The 18024-nt window shown below is 43.2% G+C and overlaps 1 protein-coding gene and 1 long non-coding RNA gene across 10 annotated transcripts in view; one reads left to right on the top strand and one right to left on the bottom strand.

The window, feature by feature from the left end:
- Positions 1 to 18024, bottom strand: part of KCNIP1 (potassium voltage-gated channel interacting protein 1) — a 382861-nt gene that overhangs the window by 55548 nt on the left and 309289 nt on the right. Inside the window, exon 1 of one of the 5 annotated variants that reach the window (XM_054488552.2) lies at positions 2755 to 2799. The exons of the other annotated variants lie outside the window; for them this stretch is intronic. The gene's annotated coding sequence lies outside the window, so the exon portion shown is untranslated. Of the gene's footprint in view, positions 1 to 2754; positions 2800 to 18024 lie in introns of those variants that run through there. 5 annotated transcript variants of the gene reach the window in all.
- The window catches only part of LOC129036885 (uncharacterized), a 30616-nt gene continuing 15085 nt past the window's right edge, over positions 2494 to 18024 (top strand). The window contains exons 1-5 of one of the 5 annotated variants that reach the window (XR_008502676.1): positions 2494 to 2779; positions 3331 to 3422; positions 4782 to 4991; positions 16677 to 16795; positions 17102 to 17245. This is a non-coding gene — a long non-coding RNA (uncharacterized LOC129036885). Of the gene's footprint in view, positions 2780 to 3105; positions 3423 to 4781; positions 4992 to 14143; positions 14284 to 16676; positions 16796 to 17101; positions 17246 to 18024 lie in introns of those variants that run through there. The other 4 variants (XR_008502675.1, XR_008502678.1, XR_008502677.1 and 1 more) reach the window with 4 other exon arrangements.

Genomic DNA, 18024 nt, shown 5'->3' with positions numbered 1-18024 from the left:
CACACACACACACACACACACACATTAGCTGGGTGTGGTGGTGTGTGCCTGTAGTCTCAGCTACTTGGGGTGCTGAGTGAGGAGAATCGCTTGATTCTGGGAGGTGGAGGTTGCAATGAACTGATATCATGCCACTGCACTCCAGCTTGGGTGATAGAGTGAGATTTAGTCTCAAAGAAAAAAAAACACCCTAAAAAATAAAATAGGAATAAGATCAAGGGCCGAAGGAAGACTACAGATGGGTTCTTTGGAGATGTTCCACTGCTCTCCTTAGAATGACGGCATCACATTGGTCCTGGTGTATCTACTAGGAGGTGGTATTCTCTCTTTAGTACTCAAATTGTGAACAGAGTCTCCATATCAAATACACATTAAAAATGGCATTTTGGACCATATGGTAAGGGCTCTAGCATAAGAGCCTATGTGTGGTAAAGACTTAATGGCAGACTGCAGATCCCATCTGGAACTGGATTACTTGCTGAGGTACTTGGTGTACAGAACAGAGGGTGAAATTTTAGAGACAAATACCTCCACCTTGCTATTGCTGCATTTTTGGAAATTTTATTTAACTTCTCTAAATCTGTCTTCTTCCTTATATAAAAGGAATCATGATATTTAACTTCAGGATTATTTAAAATGTTTTCCTTAGAGCATTATTTTGAGGTTTATATTAACTCATGTATATAAAAGCACTTAGCACTGTACCTGGCACATTGTAGGTGTTGAATAATGCTAATTCCCTTATTTTTCTTCACCTAGAGTTTCCAGAAATAGTTCTCAACATATGTTCTCTACCTTTCACCTTAAATTCCCTCATTGCTATAACATTAGATGAATGATTGATATCCTTTGTGGTAACAAAACAAAAACTGCAATCATGAGAAGTTAAAGCAGGGGAAGGAAGATGGATACTTATGATATGGAAAGGAAGAGCAGGGGAATAGTCCTACTGCAACTTTAGCCTTATAAGAAAGTAGGAAGCTTGGCCAGGTGTGGTGGCTCACGCCTGTAATCCCGGCACTTTGGGAGGCCGAGGCAGGTGGATGACCTGAGGTCAGGAGTTCGAGACCAGCCTGGCCAACATGGTGAAACCCTGTCTCATCAAAAAAAAAAAAAAAAAAAAAAAAAAAAAAAAAAAAAAGAAAGAAAGAAAGAAAGAAAATAGGAAGCTGTTGCATTAATGTGCAATCTTAGGGGAAGCTGCTCTGAAGCTCTGAACAGGAATGGAACATATTCTCTTGAAATCTGGTGGAGAACAGGGGCTCTGCTCAGTTGGTATTGACTGGCAGGTTGAGTTTGGATCTTCAGAAAAGCACATCTAAGAGACCAAGGGCTGGAGCAGACAGAACTAGTCTTCCAGATTGTCAGACTTCAGGTGATTTTTAAGGAAGAAAAAGTTTTCCGAATGTGTTTCAGCTTTCAAAATCTCAGGGAAGCAGGGCCTTAGGGTCATAGAGTCACTAAATTTTAGCTAAAGCTAAAAAGCATCCTTACATACAGGGCTAACATGCCGAACAGTAAGGTGGGGCTGTTCTGGTTGAAGCAGAGCTGAGGGACTCACAGTCTGGCTGCCCGTCTCAACCCACAAAACTGAATTCAAAGAAACCTTTGGATCACTCTAGAATTCCAAAGAACAGAGATCTAAAGTCATCATAAGGAAACCAAGACCCAGAATTTTTTAAAAAATGACTTGACCAACATTAAACCGAGACAGATTATGGATAGAAAGTGGATTTCTTGACTCTTACTCCAGGGCTTACCTCATCTTACACTTCAGTTTCTGGTCTTCCCACTTTCAGTTGGTATTTTAGCTAGTCCTTTGTCTACAAATGCATTTCATTATTATGTACGGTTTTGTCATGTGGTGCCTCTTGGAAGAGAAATTCTGTCTACACCATGCAGTGGTGGAAGAATATACACGGAATACACATTATACATACTTTGAATATACGCTATTGGAGTTTGATCTTGTTTTATGAGCCCAATTGCTCATGAAATTTGGAATCTTTCCTGAAGCCTAATTTTAAGTGACAAAAGTCATCTAGACAAACTGTGTTCTATTTGGAACAATATCTCATAAGGAGGAAAAATAAAATTCTTTGTTTCTTGAGCTCCTTCAACGTTGGAAACCAAATCACTTTCTAATCCTAAACAATCGGGTTAACCTGGATTTATAACCCCATTCTCACTAAGGAATGGAGCTGAAGTCAGAGCTGAGGAGGTGGCTTTGGAATAAGGGTTCTTATAAGGGTTGAGCAAAGAAACCGACATTTATTAAATGTGTTCTAATTGTCAGACACTGTGATTAGCATTTTACAAAGGTTTTTACCTCCATGTAATCTCCTAAACTTCTTTAAATAAGTTAATCAACATAATGGCTTTTAAAAGTCACTGGCTTCCATCAACAATATACGTAGTTACCAGACAGCTTCAGAGAGAATTGTGATGTGTTGTGCTGGCCTCACCCATAGCTAATAATCCATCAAGACTCACATGCTCATAGGGCCGGAGCAGGAGACCCTAACTCCCCGGCTCCCGCACTCCCCAGGCGCACCACATTTCAGCACGACGGACAGCGCAGCACTGGGGCGCGACTGGGGAGGCGGGGACCAATACCACGCTGTTTCAGCCCGGCTTTTTCAAATCTCTCGGGTCTCCGCCCTCATTTCCGTGCATTTTCGAAACGACTCTCACAGCAACCGAAGTCACAAAAACACACTGACAGAAAACGGGGAAGCTCCAGGGTTCGCTTACCGTCTGACAAGTCAATCAGCCCGAGGTAGTGCAAAAGTTTCAGGGAGGAGCACACGACCACCACTATTCCCAGTGTCTGGAGCCCTTCGGACTCGCCCTCTGCCCACATCCTCACAGCACCCTGGCGCACCGGCAAGCGCTAGGCGGTCATTCAAAGCCAGAAAATCAGGCTTCCAAGCCTCCCTTCCTGCTGTTCTAAAGTGCACGGTTTATTTTCCACCAGTCTCCCTGCCTCTTTCTGCCTCCCTCCCTTCCTTCCACTCCTCCCCCTCCCTCCACCTCTCTCCTCCTCCTAGCTGGTAATCTCTATGTTTCATAGTAATATTTGCTTTTATTTCCTCTTTTCCCAAGGCAATTTCTCCAAAGGTTTAACCAGTCCCTAATCTTCTGCTAGCTGATCGTAACCATCACTGGCAACATCTCTTGGCATATTCTCTCGGCAACTCAGAGAAAACGTGTGTCAGTGTAGACCATTTCAAAGACATACAGAAAGAGCCCCATTGCTTTAGATCGCAGATAGATGGAGAGATGAAAGATACTTTTTCAAAGGGACAACAATTTGTCTTTACTTCCCAGTGAAAAACCCGACAAGCTGGTCTGGAACATATGTGGTCCCTGCTTTGACACAGTGAAATGTCCCTGGAAACTGTACCACCAGGAAAGCTATGGTAAGCTGGAGTGCGTCTACAGTTATATTTGTCTTTGGGAAGGTTTTATATTAGTATCAGAAATTATTAGATGGGTAGTCAGGCTGGCTATCACTGGGCAGCACTGAGTGAGCAAATGTTCTGGAAATGAAAGAAAGAATGAGGAGGCAAAAGAGTGATGCTGTCGGCATGTCCTAAACTTTTGGGCTCTGTGGGGGAAATTTCCCTTCTTCGTACACTGGATTGTCAGCAGTGAGCCTGGTGGGGAAAGGTGCTTGACATGGGGAAAAGGGAAGATTGCACTCTTAGAGTCACAGAGACCTGTCCTTGGGCAAGTTCCTAGATCTCCATGAGGCTCAGTTTCCTCTTCTTAAATAAACTTACCACAAATAAGAGAACCTGTGTAAAGTGTGGGAACAGAACAGGCACTTCATACATATTGGTGTCAGATTTTGAGAATACACTATATTGACAACACTGTGGAGCAAAGAGACTTTTGAATCATTGGTAGGAAGGTAAATTCATAAATAAATTGTATATATCCATTTATTCAGAAATTCCACTTGTAAGGATACCTACATATGCGCACAAATATATATGTACAAGGATATTGATTGCATCATTCGCTTATAACAGTAAAAGACTGAAAGAACTTACATGCTCATTCAGTGAGAAAACTGGTTCCATAAATTATAGTGCATACATAAAAGGAGTACCATGTGAGCCATTAAAAATAATGTGGCACATCCATGTATCTTTTCCTGGAAAGATACTAAAAATATATTATTAAATGAAAAAAAAAACCCTAAGTTGTTTAGTACCACTATTACCAATGTTAATATTATTTTAATATTGGAAAGGAACACACACACACACACACATTGTCGTATACATAAAATATTTCCAAAAGGATACACTAATAATTGAGCATTTTAGTTGCCTCTGGAGAGAACTGAGGAACTGGATTCAGAGGGTGACTTTTGCTGAAATTTTCTCCTATGTATGTGTGTAATGGATTTAAAACAACAATAAACTAAGTGTGAATGCTGGTCTCTCCTCCTCTTCCTTCTTTGTGAAAAGGGAGACATAGTCTACATATTGGATTGAGACTCAGGAAAATCTTGTCTTCCCTGCTCTGTGTCTCTCCACTCTGTTCTTTGTGTCAATCTCCATTCTCATTGGTGTGTAGACAGTGATGTCCTGGGGTCAGCCCACTGCAGCTCATGAAAGCTAATTGTTAAATTTTCAGGAAATCAGCAAAGCAGTTGTTAAACCTTTGTCAGCTTGAAATCAGCCATGGTAGGGTGTTGACACCACAGAAATTAGCAAATGCTACAAATCAGTGTTTCTTCACCCTTCCCACTGTCTCTGAATTACCAGGATGCCATGCTACAATTCCAGATCCCATCTGCCCAGAAGAAAACCTGAGAAATTCACCTGCCCAGAGGTTTTTCTGACTTACTGTGTTTCCTCTCCTCTGGGGCCCTAGCAAGTGTAATAATTAACCCACCGTGCTTAATGGGATTTTAGGCATTCACATACCCAGATATACGGAACTAAATTAGAAGCAGGAAGACCTCCATGTTTCTGGTAAGTCAATGCTTTGTTCTCTTGGCTTATCTTAGCTGTATCTCTTCTAGGTTTCTATTTACTCCTTCCCCTCTCCCTACTGCTTCCTTCCCAACAACTCCCTGCCTCATAAAACTCATGCTGTTCCTGATCTTCCCTCCTGTGTATTCTCCCTTTTTGCAAGCTCATGCATAAGCTAGGCATAAGCTCTCCTCTCAGCCATTTTCCTGGGCTCCCGTCCCAAGTTTTCATCTATTGCCCTTTTGTACTGCACACAAAACATTCCCAGTGAGGTCCCATCAACAGGTAATACTGAGCATCTGTTAGATATAAGGTCAGGTGCCAGGAATTAGACTTAATCCCTTACTGCTTTCTGGTATTTCTGGGAAAGAATGATGCAAGAAGGCAGAGTAGTGGTTCCCACTGTCTGCTTTGCTGTTACTGTGTAAAGACTTACATTCTTCCAAGAATTCTGACTTCACAGACAGATCCCCTTCTGATTGTCTCCCAACCTTGAACTTTAGGAGCAACTGTGTCTCAGGTGAGTCACCTCAGTGGCAACCAGAAAGACTTACCTACTATTTCCTAGAAATGGTGAGGTGCCACTTCTTATCCCCAATAATGTCAGAAGGAAATCCAGGTCTCATAATAGTAGGTGTCTGAGTGACAACCCAAAGTCTACCTGCCTCCAAAGTCTGTGCTGTCCTCATATGTCCCAAGCTGAGTCTGTGATTTGGCATTTGTGAAAGATACAGGAATTGTTTATCAGAAAACCCGCCTTCTTCTCACATCCCAGTTCCATCAGAGCCACAAGGTTTCTGCACAAATCTCTCTACATGTAACCAGCTTTGAAATCTTTATCGAAGTTCCATCCTTCATTTGATGAGAAATGTTTGCCCTAATTGGAGCACTCATGGAATCTATTTCACAAATTGCTTTTTACTATTTCCATATAGAGTGTAAGGTGAATATGTTTGTATTGGAGATGTGAGCCTGCATAGATTTTGATATTTCTCTTACTAAATTTGTCCCAAATTACTATTTTATTTTTTTGGTCAAGAATCTTCACATTGTTGGTCCTCTTCAATTCCTTATCAATACTGACAGGCATTTTTTTTCCCCTTAGGTCCATTTGCCTTAAAGAAACAAAGGTTTGGTTATTTGTGAAAAGGTTTCTCTGGGTGAGGATGATGTGTGTCGGGGGGACGTGGGGTTGTGGAGGGATTAGCTGGCCTCATGGAGCAGATACCTGACTTTTGTTATGATCCAGATATCATAAAAGACTGGATTCCAATTTAGGTCCTTGCATCTTGACAAATGAATACTGGTCATGGTGTGCAGGGTCCCCCAGGGGTCTTGGAAACCCAGATGGTCACCATCACAAATGCCAAGTTTTGCTAAACAATTTTAGCTCTGGGTTTAAATTTTGTCTCTGCCACTTACTAGATGTGTGACCAAGATAAGTCACTCAAGCTTTTGGAGCCAGTTTCCTTACCTGGGAATAATACTGATACCCATAGCATAGGATTGTTACAATAACAAAATGAGATGATGCCATAAACTGCTCAGCAGAGTCCCTGATACCCAGTGAGTGGGAGTGTGGCACAGAGGTCCAGAGCACAATCTCTGGGTCAGAAGCCTATACTGACTCTTAACTCTGCCTCCTACTTAGCTCTGTGACTATGGTGAGTTACTTAACTTCTCTGTGCCTAAGTTTTCTCACCTGTAAAACAGAGACATTCACAGTATGTACTTCACAGAGTTGTTGTGAGATTAAGATGAATTAGTAATTATGCATAGAAAGAATAATGATATTAAGTATAATTATTACTGTTATTATTAACCATAAGCTAGAGGCAATAATGCTCAGCTGGGCCCCATGGACAAGTCATATATTGAGTATGTATAGTCTGGAGATCTGGATCTGGGGAGAGGAAGGAGTGTTACTTCAGGTAGGGGAATCAGACTTCCTCTGGAAATTGCTGGGTGCATGAACTCCAATTCTCCAGCCACAAATCTTTCTTCTAGGCAAATGTTTTCAGCTGAGTATGATGTGTTTTTGCTTAAACTTCACTTGAGTATCGGCCTCTAGCAGTCACAAAATCAAATGCAATTTTAGCTAGCTACTTCTGCTGCTCTCAGCTTGCTTGTTGCTGTGTAACCTGAAGTAAATGGAAAGGCCCCGTGGTGCAATGTCCCACAAGATTGGAGCAGTTCACTTAGTTATCTGAAAACACATGTGAAGTGTGACATCCATGTGCCCTTGACTCAACAGGGCTTGCTGCTGCCACGGGGGCTTTCTGAGTGGTTCTCCTGGTAAGGTACTGTCTAAACCTCATTTGGAAAAACTAATTTGATAGGGGCCTCATTTTCCAGAATGTTCTGCTGCAGTCGGTATTAAAATAATGCCAATAATTGCACTTGAAGTTTTCTTTTCTTTAAAAGGTGTGAAAGAAATGAAAGAACTCCTCAGAGCACCATCTCAGAGCTCCTGATTCTATCAGAAAGCAATTAGTTAACTGCAAGATGGTTATGGTTCAGAGAGAAAATCATTACCATTCCCATCACTGACGAAAATGGGAAAATGATTCGTGTGTTCTTTATCTTAGCCTTTATCTTGGTGCCCTTTTGTGGGTGCAGGATGGGTTTGCTTAAATTAGTTATATAATGATAACAATTGCACAATAATAATGATATCTCCCTTCCTCCCTCCCTCCCACCTGTAATCCTTTCCTTTCCTTCCCTTTCCTTTCCTTTCTTTTCCTTTCCTTTCCTTTCCTTCCTTTCCCTCCCTTCCTCCCCCACCTCTCCCTCCCCCCGCCTCCCTCGTTCCCTCCCTCCCTTCTTCCTCCCTTCCTTCTTTCCTCTTCCTCCCTCCTTTCCACTCTCTCTCTTTTCTTAGATATTCACAGTCCACCCAAGCTCTTGCACCTGTTGGACACTGCAGATAGATAAAAAGTCTTACCTATTAGGAAGTTCACACCTAAACTTACCTATTAGGAAGTTCACCTAAAGGTCTAAAATGTCCTTGAGGATTTTTAATTTGCAAAGTTCTGTTTAACCTTTTACATCTATTTGCATGTTGCAGTTTCTCAATAAATACTTGTTTACTTGTTCAAACAATACTATGCCACTCTCCACAATCAACTTTTGAGTTAGGATACAGCATTATTTCTGTTTTACAGATAAGAAAATGGGGGCAAAGAGAGGGAAACTAAATGTCATTAGGATTTTCCATGGAGCAGGCACTGTGCTGGGCTCTGCACAGTTTTCTCCTTTATGTTAATTATTACAACCACTAATGATGTTTTTAGTGGTGTCAACTTACAGAGCAATTCATTTTATTTTATTTTATTTTAGAGATGGGGGCTTGCTCTGTTGCCAGGCTGGAGCGCAGTGGCACAATCTCAGCTCACTGCAACCTCCGCCTTCTGGGTTCAAGTGATTCCCCTGCCTCAGCCTCCTGAGTAGCTGGGACTACAGGTGCGTGCCACCATGCCCGGCTAATATTTTTGTATTTTTTAGTAGAGACGGGGTTTCACCATGTTTACCAGGGTGGTCTCGATCTCCTGACCTCGTGATCTGCCCGCCTTGGTCTCCCAAAGTGCCAGGATTACAGGCATGAACTACTGCACCTGGCCATTTATTTTTATTTATTTATATATGTATATTTTTGAGACAGGGTCTCACTCTGTTGCCCAGGCTGGAGTTCAGTGGTGTAATCATGGTTCACTGCAGCTTCAGCCCCCTGGGCTCAAGTGATCCCCCCACCTCAGCCTCCCAAATAGCTGGAACTACAGGTGCAGGCAGCAAGCCCAGCTAATTAAAAAACATTCTAGACATAGAGGTCTCACTATATTGCCCAGGCTGGTCTAGAACTCCTGGGCTCAAGTGATCCTCCTGCCTCAGCTCCCAAAGTGTTGGGATTACAGGTGGGAGCCACTGTACCCAGCCCAGAGCAATTTTAGACAGATGCTGAAAGGTTAAAAAAAAAAAATCCTCAGCGCATCTAGCTACAAGGCCTGGTTTCAGAATCTATCATTGGGAAGAGGTGTTGTGCTTTAAGCAGCACCTTGTGGAATCCAGCAGGGCTGGCTCTCCACCCCAGGTTATCTGTCCCTCAAGAGTTAATTCTCAAAGTCAGGTCTGCTTATTTGATTTTATTATCAGCTCCATGGAGACTGGGGAGGAAGGAGGGAAGACAACTGGAGAGAAGCTTCCTGGTTTTCCCCTGGCATTTTAGAAAACTCTCTGAACAATCATTCCAAGCATCCTGGGAGATCAATTTTGGGAGGATCTTGAACCCTGCTTCCAGGATTCCATGTACTATGAGATAAATTTCAGAACCTACTCTCCCAAAATGTCAGCCTGCAGGGCCCATTCTTCATTCTCCATCTCATCAGTATCCCCCTCCCCTACTAGGGTTCCAAGCTGACAGGTGGAGATGTAGGTCTTTCTGCTGAAAACAGGCTGGAGAACGGGAGTCGATGCCTCTCGGCAGGGAGGAATAATGAGCACATTCATTAATGACTGCACCATGTTCCTGTGGATTGTCAGCACCAATCATTTGTTGCTTTGAACAAAATGTAACTGTTGTCAATGGAAAGCCATTTGCAAATAAAGCCAGTGAGTAATGATATTTAGATATCCATTGACATGTTTCAATTTTAACTTTCTTTGTCTAGAAGGGATCAGAATTTCTACAGAAATTCCAATTCAATACACACATTTATAATCAAACCTGTGGATGTAACTTAACTATTAAATATTTCCCTCCTTCCCTCCCTCCCTCCCTCCCTCCCTCCCTCCCTTCTTTCCTTCCTTCCTTCCTTCCTTCCTTCCTTCCTTCCTTCCTTCCTTCCTTCCTTCCTTCCTTCCTTCCTTCCTTCCTTCCTCATTGCTTTCCTCTTGGGAATAAATTGCCAGGTATGTTGCTAAATCCCCTACAATGTCCAGAACAGCCCCCATCACAATGAAATATCTGTCCCAAGATGTCAGTAGTGCAGAGGTGGAGACAACCTGCTTTAGCATTTATCCCAGGAATAAAACTGCTGTGTCACAGGATCTATGCACCTTTTACTAAGTCTTGCCAAATTGTTTCCCAAAGTTGTTTTACTAATTTACCCCCAACCTAGTAGTATGTGTAAGAGCTCTCACTACCCACCCCCACCGCCATTTTACAGATTAAAAACTTGAGGCTTTGGAGGGTGTGGAGTAACTTGGACAAGGGTATAGAGTGACAGGGACATTAATAAAGCTTTGAAAGTGACATAGGTGTTATATCTCCCTGCGAGGACACAGCCCAGGAAGATAAATTCAGTCCTTCCATATAAGAGATATTTACAAAGTCTTAATTACATATCAGGAATTATACCTTACACATGTCTTCTCAAATCTTCCCCCACCTGTACAAGATAGTATCAGAGCCCACTTAACAGCATGGGCTTTGAAACCAGCTAGAACAGATACTAGGTCCCAGAGTGGTTATTCACTAGCCCTGTGCCCCAGGAAAGTTACTTGAGCTTGCTAAGTTTCTTTTCCTCATCTGTGAAACAGGAACCATGGTAGACCTACGTCACTGTATCGTTGTGATGGAGATAATACAATAGGCGATCCATAAATATTAGCTGTCATGGTTGTCATCATCATCACTCTCACTTAACAGATCAGGAATAGAGCCTCAGTGTTTAAGTTGCAAAAGGTCACAGCTAGTAAGTGGTAGAACTAGAATTTGAACTCGTGTCTGTCTGACTCCAAAGTTTGTCTCACTGTAACTGTGTCAAGTCTGTTACCCAAGAGGGGAGGACTCCTAGCCCCACCCCACCAGTTTAGACTAATCAGGGTTGGGCGGGGGCAGCACATATGAATTACTAAAACTCAGAATTCATCAAACACTTTTAAATAACACATTTTCATGGTATCATGAATATTTAGTAACTCAACTAAGAAAAACAAATGTTGTCAAGATATCAGTTGCCTGGGGACCTGCTATAATACATAGTCCAGGATGATCTGTAATTAGAGTGTGGACTGCATGAAAATGGTGATTCTATAGGTTCTGAAAACAACCTCTTCTCTTACAAATTATAAATATCTCCTTTACCATATTATTGCTATCCATCTGCTTCAACCTTGAAGACAAACCAACTAAAACCTATTGCCTAGGCAAAGATCACAGATTTTGAATTAGTGGTGTCAGAATGAACAATGCTTGCCTTCCTACACCCTGTTTGCAATCAAATCCTCCAATTTCTCCTCTATTTTCTGCCCCCCTCCCTCCTGGGAAGACATTTGTCTTCAGAGGCTGGCAATGAGGCATTTGCCATTAGACACACTATGACATATTTTAAATATGCTCCAAGAAGCCGAGGCTAAATTACACTGGTGAGTTATTAAAAACAGCTCTCAATGCTATTATTATTTATTGCATTTGCAACTCTCAGCAGCAGCTGATTACACTGCTTAATCTTATATTTTTTTAAAATTCCCCACCCTGAAATTAATTCTCCCCACAATGAATAAGCAAGGGTCAGGCACACTGAGCATCCTTTGGAAGCACTTGGATTCTGGGAAGGAATTTGATGGACAGCCCTGGGGCAGAGCCTCAGTTTCTCCAGGGGAGGAAGTCCTTCACTTGAAATATGGACATCTCTTTTCTGAACCCCTTCGAGAGGGAGTTCTCCAAATCACAGGCCTCACCACACCAGTCCCTTCCATGCTGTCTCTGCAGCTGCCGTATGTTGCTGTCATTGAAAGGCCTCTGTGATCTGGCCCCTGCCTCCCTCCCCAGCCTCATCTCTCATAGCCTCATCCAGGACTCAGTCCTCGAAGTGACTTGCATTTTGTTTCCAGTGCCAGGCTCTGCCCTCTGAGCCTTTGCATATGCTGGTCCTTTCACCTGAAATTCTGCCTCCACCCTTATTTTCTTGGCCAATACCTTTTCCTTCCAGAAGCAGCTTAGGGAATATCTCCTTAGTGAAGCCTCCAGTGAGGAACAGAAGGATTTCTTCTCCACATCCATAAAACTGCACCCCTCCATCTATTGTAGCACTCGACACACTGTGTTGTCACTGTGTATTTGTGTCTCTTTTTTGTTATATTGTGAACTGCTTGAGAGCAACTGTAGTTTACTGTCTAAGCTTTACTGTCTAAGCTCCCAGCATAGGCCCAGCACAAAGAAAGTGCTTTGAGAATTAAGAGCTAAAAAATAGAAGTAATGTAGTAGTAAAGAAAGAGCCAAAGCTCTTGAATGAGGCATTTATTCATTCACTCATTCATTTATTCAACAAATATTTATTAAGCATCTATTATGAGCCAGGCTCTGTGCTAAGCACTAGGGATGCAATGATTAAAAATCAATGGTTTTAATACTAATGGCATACTGGGGGAGACAGACATAACTCAAATAATAGCATAAGTATATCATATAAGCCTTGATTAGTGCCATAAAGGAAAAATACTCAGGGCCATGACAGCATAAAGATAAGTCCCAACCCAGGCTGGAGTTTGCATAGTGATTTTCATCAGGGCTGCCCTCCTTGAGGAAGTGATGCTTCAGCTAAGAGCTGAAGCAGGAATAGGCATTAACTAGGTGGTAGGTGGGGCAAGAACATTTAAAGCAAAAGAGACAGCAAGTGTAAAGGTTCTGAGGGCTGTGGGGGCCTAAGTGCTGAAAAGGTGTCTAGGAACAAACCAAAGGTTAGTACTAGGGCCCAGGGAACAGGCAAAGGTGGAGGTGGTGTGCGACAGATCAGGTTGGGAGGCACCCAGGGGCCATGCCATGCAGAATATTGTAGACCGTGTTAAGGATTTGTCTAGCCTGGCCACAATGGGTTTTAAGCAAAGGAACAACATTTTGAGCGTGGATGTGTGTGTGTTTTAAACCATCTGCAATGCAGAGAACAGAATGGGGGACAAGGTACACAGAGATTGTGGGGTATGAACTTCCAGATTGCTTCAGAAGACACAGGGACAAGGTGGTGTTAATGCCTAAAGGACCACAGGGAGGTGGGGAGACTTCCAGAGGTCCTCAGGGAGACACCTGGACCATGTGTCAGGTTCACAGGTCTGCTCCGATGTCCTCTTCTTTTTTTAAATTTTTTTTTGTTTTTTTGAGACAGAGTCTTACTCTGTCACCCAGGCTGGAGTGCAATGGTGTGATCTCAGCTCACTGCAACCTCCACCTTCCAGGTTCAAGCAATTCTCCTGCCTCAGCCTCCTGAGCAGCTGGGACTACAGGTGTGCTGCATCACCACACCTGGCTAAATTTTTGTATTTTAGTAGAGATGGGGTTTCACCATGTTGCCCAGGGTAGTCTTGAACTCCTGAGCTCAGGCGGTCCACCCACTTCGGCCTCCCAAAGTGCTGGGATTACAGGCATGAGCCATTGCACCTGGCCCAGGATGTTCTCTTCCAAAGTAGGAGCTCCTGCTGGGGGAGGCTTAGCCTTACTTGGATTAACCAAATTGGTGCAGGGAGAAGGGGCTCTGCTTTAGAGCAGAGCTCCCAGGGAAACTGAGATCAGGCCAATTCTATAATTTATAGTTTATGCCTCTAGGGTAGTGGGGTCAGAGAACTGAACCCTTCCCTGTAAGTTCTTGCCCTAACTTCTAAGTCCTTGGAAGGGTTAGGTCAGCCCATCCTAGGCTTAATTTGCTACCTTAGGAAGAATCAGACCATGGGAGGTCATCTACCTTCATCTTTCAATTTCATCCAACAATCCATGCATCCATCTCTCTCTCTGTCCATCTGTCCATCCATCCATCTATTCATCCATCCATCCATGCATTCATCCAACAAATATTCACTGAGAAAATATTAGAGGATGGTCTAGAACCTGGCCTTTCGATCCTCAATATAGTATGTGTTCTGCGCTTGTCCACATTTGCCCAATTTGACTTACTGTTTGTCAGCTATAGGTAAGGGATGAAGTCTGGCCCAGACTCTGCCAAAAAATTTTGTTCTTTCAGTTCTCTGGTTGCTGAATTGGAGCCCCAGGCAAACCCTGCATTCTTCTCTCCTGGTTTAATTGGTCCATTATTTTAAACTTTTGTAGATAAGGGAATAAAAAAGTCAGTGGAATATTGTATTCATCACATTCAAATTAATATGCTCCATTACCACAAAGACAAGGAGTATGGTTGTAATATTTTCTCAAACTTTTAATTGAACAGAGCATGGGAGGCGGAAAAGCGAAAATGGAAACCAGCAAGCTCAGATGTTGTTTTTCACCTTCTCAAAATGTGTGCTGTTTGTAATCCACTCATCTCATTAGTGTTAATTATGACCTAAAATAAAATGGCATTTAACACTGTGCTGAGACTTTAATTAAAGCCAAATCTTCATACCCAGGAACTCTCTGAAGTCCGAGATAGTTACTCTAAAATGGTATAACCTTCTGCTGAGCCAGTGGTATCCACACACTCACTCCATCCCCTGCTGCTGGAAGCCCGCTACTTCCATCTACCATCCATCCATCCATCCTTTCAACAAATTAATTTAAGGTAGTTCTGGGGAAAGAAAATGAATATTTATTAAATACCACTTTATTACTTTAAATACATTCTATGCAGCCTAATGTAGCACCAAGGACTTAGGAATATTCAAGTAAGGACCGTGAGTATTAGTGTATGCATTATCTCGTTTAATCTTCAAAATAGTCTCATGAAGTAAGGACAAATTATTATATTTATTTTACAAGAGGTAAAACTGAGGTCCAGAGAGATTTGAAAACCTGCCCTAAATCATTGACGGCATGTTTTCCTGCTTTACCCTGCTGAGCTAGAAAGAGTAATCTGAATTATCTAAATGTATTCATTCATTCGTTCATTCATTCATTCAACAGAGATCGCTCACTATGTGTCAGATCTATGCTAGGGCCTAGAGAGACCCCAGTCCCTTTATTCACATGTTCAGTGGGGGCAGGCCGACAACTGGTAAAGATGACAAGACTGTGATGAGAAAGAGAAGCAGGAGGGCTGTGGGGCTAGGATGCAGGGACACCCAGCCCAGCCTGGGAATCCAGGAAGGGTTCCCCAAGAAGGTAAGACTAGTGGAACAATTTTATCCATAATTCCTACAGAAGGACCCACTCAGAGGGTGGCCTAGTGATTCTTTCAGAGATTGTGGCAACCCCAAAACCAGCTTTCCAGAAGCAAGTGTGGTGCAGGGCCCATCCAGCCAGACTGCAGGTAGCCTGCACCTGGGAACCACCTTCAGGAAGCATGCTAATGACTGACCCCATTCATCTGGGCTGCCTGGCATCAGAATCTGTGGATAATACTGAAACATTAGTGTCTCGAACAGATTAGGCACTAGTAAGGAGTGGCACATTCCTCCTTCCACATCATGGTTTCCCAACTCTTGTCTGGTTTCTGGGTTCTGGAACCTGAGCCAAGCATGCTGGCTGCACTGGGCTCCTCCCCTGTATGCCAGTCTCTTTATTTGAAGGAAAAGTAAATGCAAGAGAGCAATTACTGATCTGGTCAAGAATTCAGAGATTTCTAGGGCTGACATGGTGCTGGAACAACCAACCTGCTCATCGACAGGGGAGGAGGCTGTGGCCCAGACCAGGCAGGCCACCTGTCCTGTGTCATACAGCAGAACCAGCCCAGGACTCCTGACTCTAGTCTGGTGGTAGTTCCTTTGTCCTAGCAGGGACCAGTGGAGAACATTTTAGGAGAGGTCAGGATGCTGAAGAAAATGATTCTTGCCCATAGATTAGCTTCCTGTTTACCAAACTTTGCCTTCCCTCCTTACCTGCCCTCCCCGGCCAGGAGCTTGGCTGCACAGCTACTCTTTCTGCCTGTGACTTGCCCATCAGCTCAATACTTAACCTCTTAGAGAGTTCTCCTTTCAAGCTTCATCTTCAGGGAAAACGGACGCAGTTTCAAGGAAAAGTGCATATTGCATTTCTGCAGCCCCACATCTATTACCTGTGATTTCCTTTAGGGATAAAACCTGTGAATCAAAGTGGCCAGTGTGATCCTTGGATAATCCCTCAGTCACTGTGATTGGTTTGGGGATGGACATATGAGCCCATCGGAGCCAATGAGATTCTGTAAAATGTTGAAGTTCAGTTACCTGAGCCAATAAATTCCCTTTTGTTTAAGTGATTCTGGGTTGGCTTTCCTGGTACTTGCAACCTGAAGAGTCCTGAATGGTGAAGTAATAAAAACAGTAACTCAAGTAATATTAATTGGCTGCTTACTCTGTGCTAGGTACTGTGTAAACTTCTTCCATTTGTGAACTTATTTGGCATCCCCAGCAACCTTACGGGATAGTCAATATTGTTATCCTTACATTGTGCCTAGTGAGGTTTAAATAACACAGGCTGCTGCCCAGCAGGTAAGTGATGGAGCTGGGCATTGAACCTGAGCAGCCTGGCTCTAGAGCCCATGTTCTCAACCACAATGCAATACTGCCCCTCGGTACACACTCTTCAGCTAGAGCCCCAGGAAACTTCTCTTCCATTTGCTGGTCTGGTGGAGACACAGTTCCCAACTCAGTCAAATTCTAAAGAAGGACCGGATGAATTTCATTAGGTCTCCATGGAGAAGGCAGTTTGCTTATGCAAATTCATCCCTCCCAGGGGCCTGCCTACCACACTATGCCTGAACTTCTATCATTAGATATGTGTTTCTTCAGATTGCTAAGAGTAATTATGGTTCCAATAATGACAGTTTTTTTTTTTTTTCTTTGAGACAGAGTTTCACTCTTGTTGCCCAGGCTGGAGTGCAATGGCACGATCTTGGCTCACTGCAACCTCCGCCTCCCAGCTTCAAGCAATTCTCCTGCCTCAGCCTCCCGGGTAGCTGGGATTACAGGTGCCTGCCACCCCGCCCAGCTTATTTTATATTTTTAATAGAGAAGGGGTTTCTCCAACATTGGTCAGGCTGGTCTGAAACTCCTGACCTCGTGATCCGCCCACCTTGGCCTCTCAAAGTGCTGGGATTACAGGCGCGAGCCACCACCCCCAGCCGACAGTTTTTACTTTTTAAGATACCTGTTTCTTACCAGGCCTTTCTTTGAGCACTTTGTATATATTATCTCATTTACTTCGTAAAGAAGAGGAAAGTAAGGCCAACTATCATGTTGGAAGTCACAGAACAATGATGTATTCACTTCCTCAGAGTCTGCTGGAGGACACACCCTGGCTCCTGGCCTCTTGGCCTGCAGTCTGCTGGAGGGAGAAGTGCGCAGGGGCCCAGCGAGCAGACCACCTGAGGATGGCCAGATGGAATCGCTGCTCCAACCACAGATGCTGGGACAGGGAGGTAAACCACGGCCCATGATATCCCTTGGTCTGGCAGAGATCAAGAGTGAAAGCACAGACTTCTTAGAGCTAGCAGCTAGCAAAAAGACCAGATGAAAGTACCCCAAAATGTTAATGCTGGATTTCTTTGCTGCTTGGATTATTTGGGATACTTATTTTCATTCTTATTCTTTCATATCTTTGCTATATTTTATGCAATGAGCTGACTTACGCTTATAATTGTAAACAAAACAAGACAAAACAAAATGACAGCCCATTATGAAAATTATAATAGGAACCAGTAATAAAAGGAATCAGGCATTCTTGGAGGTTCCTTGGAGTGGCTCCAGGGCCAGGGCAGGAGATGCTCAAAGCGAGCCTAAGCATCTTTTGGTGCCAACAGTAAAGAAGTGCTCAAACACACACACACACACACACACACGCAAACACACACAAAACCCAAACCCCTCAATGATGGGGACATAGGAGCCAACTGCAAGAGCCCCAATACCCAAAGGTGGAGTAATTTGAGCAACAAAAGAAGTAAAATACTATTGGATTATAACCCAAAGTGTCAACATAAATATCCATGAGCTCATATTAATATAAACAAATCTCTTATGCAGAATAATTCCCAATAATTCATGAAGATGGCCCACGCTCAAGAAGGGTCTATAACTTCCCACTCCTTCAGTGTGAGTTGCACACAGTGACTTCCTTCCAAAGAGCCCAGTGTGCAAGAGGGGAGGGAGGAAAATGACTTCACAGCAGAGAAACCTGACAAACACAATCTTAGCCAGG

Source organism: Pongo pygmaeus, chromosome 4 (assembly GCF_028885625.2).
Source record: "Pongo pygmaeus isolate AG05252 chromosome 4, NHGRI_mPonPyg2-v2.0_pri, whole genome shotgun sequence".
Lineage (NCBI taxonomy): Eukaryota > Metazoa > Chordata > Mammalia > Primates > Hominidae > Pongo > Pongo pygmaeus.
Note: the sequence above shows the minus strand (reverse complement) of the source record. Positions and strands in the feature narration are given on the sequence as shown.